Source organism: Raphanus sativus, chromosome 8 (assembly GCF_000801105.2).
Source record: "Raphanus sativus cultivar WK10039 chromosome 8, ASM80110v3, whole genome shotgun sequence".
NCBI lineage: Eukaryota > Viridiplantae > Streptophyta > Magnoliopsida > Brassicales > Brassicaceae > Raphanus > Raphanus sativus.
The window spans coordinates 19,888,166-19,890,186 of record NC_079518.1 but is presented as its reverse complement, the minus strand read 5'-3'; the positions used below and the strand labels follow the sequence as shown (position 1 = coordinate 19,890,186).

At 33.1% G+C, this 2,021-nt stretch overlaps 1 long non-coding RNA gene across 1 annotated transcript; it reads right to left on the bottom strand.

The window, feature by feature from the left end:
• Positions 1-982: 982 nt before the first annotated feature.
• Positions 983-1,526, bottom strand: LOC108838599 (uncharacterized). Its single transcript, XR_008937672.1, has 2 exons — positions 1,419-1,526; positions 983-1,305 (listed from the first exon to the last, which is right to left on the bottom strand). It is a non-coding gene; the product is annotated as an uncharacterized LOC108838599 (long non-coding RNA).
• Positions 1,527-2,021: the final 495 nt, after the last annotated feature.

The window sequence follows — 2,021 nt, the reverse complement described above, 5'->3', positions numbered from 1 at the left end:
AGCTGACACACTCTTCAGTGAGTTACACTGAGCTGCACTACACTTCATCTAGCTGGTTGAGCTTGCTCACTGCATCGCCCAGCTGCCATACACTCTGTACAGCTCCTTTATACTTGTCTTCTTTTTGGTTTAGCTATATCTTAGCTTCCTGATGCCCTTAACCTTTCTTCCAGGCCATGATACCCTTGTGTTTAGGTCACATGACCTGACTGGTGCATCTCCTTGCACCATGGTCGATCCTAATGATCATAACCAGGATCGGGGACATGACAGGATCTACGTGGAGTTTACGAGGAATTTATATCAAGGAAATTACGTGAAATTTACGAGAATATGTTTTCAAAGAATTTACGTGTAAATAACGACGAAACCTTTGTGTGGTATCTAAGAGGAAAGCCCGCGAGTGATTTACGAGGAAACGTGGCGACGATCTTACGACGAAATGTTTACTTCGTCTTTACGAGGAAATAAAGGACTCGCTACTTTACGAGGAAATGGCGAGGAATAATGTGTTACGACAGACGATAAACGACGAAACCCTTTTCCTCGTTAATTCCTCGTAAACTTCCATTTAAACAAGTCAGTTGTAGGCCAGACCTGTCATCAGTAGATCGTTAAACATCTTTTCTTGTAGTGATGGTCGATATTTATTAAAATTATTGCGCAAGTTATGATTAATGAGATTAGCAATTAATGTAAATGGTCGACATTTATTAATATTGTTGCCCAAGTTATGATTAATGAGATTAGCAATTAATGTAACTTTCCGATTAGTAGCTCGACCAGAAAAATAAATCAAAAAGAAAATTACAAAAAAATCAACCAATAGAATCGTTAGAATTTTGCTGAGAAGCTCTGTATGAGCGACATGTGGCAAATGTACTTCGTTTTTAATAGTAAGGAGGATATTATTTTTAATATAAATAATTTAATTTAGATTTTCGTCAAAAATATTATTCTATTAATAATTTGTTTATATATACATATTTGAAATTAAAAGATATACAAAAAAATGTCAGAAAACAAGAAGAATGAAAAAAATGAACAAGAGTAATACATAATTGAATAATCTTATCAAATAGAAAAAACTAAATGAATTCTCCACATGAGTTCTTCAATAGACATTTTGTCGTTTGTATCTCGTTTTCATCTTTAATCTCCATTAATAACATAAAACTGAATCGCTTGAGTGATGTTAACCAGATTGGAGAATATGTCACCCCAAGACCAGAACCAGTTTCCTCTTTCAATACTTCATGCCTCTGGTAGTCAAAAAAATTACTTAATCACATGATCGGATCCAATCTGGTTAACATCACTCAAGCGATTCAGTTTTATGCTATTATAAATTATAACTTTTCTAACAAAAAGAAAGGAAAACAAGAAGAAGAAGGGGAAAGAAAAAACGAAAATGATACCTTCTCAGAATTTTCCAACCAAATTCGTCATCATCATATAAGAAAAAATGGTTCAAATCACCGCTGGTTTTTATCTACTCATATAAAAAACAAAATATAAGAACCGTTAAAAAAAGTTCAAGCAATAGCGAGAAGACAAACTGCTAAATAGGATCTAGGTTTTGATTGAAAAGAATATGCTTTTTGAAGATGAAACCGTTAAAACAAAATATAATTAATTAAATTAAAGCCATAAGAAAAAAATAATAAACCCACAAAATCTCAAATGCATCACGTTGGTGAGGTTAAGATCAGTCAAAACTTGAACAACTTCCAGAAGAATCCATGTTTATTAGCACTATCACCTAACAAAATCAAAAATTGTTTCTATGTTGGTGAGGTTAAGATCAGTCAAAACTATCACCTAACAAAATCAACTGCATCACGTTGGTGAGGTTAAGATCAGTCAAAACTTGAACAACTTCCAGAAGAATCCCATGTTTATTAGCACTATCACCTAGCAAAATCAAAAATTGTTTCTTTTTTTTTTTACGTTTTCAACAAAACCAAACATAATAATGTTAAAAAATTAAATCTCAGAGAAGGTTACATTGATGACAGTGA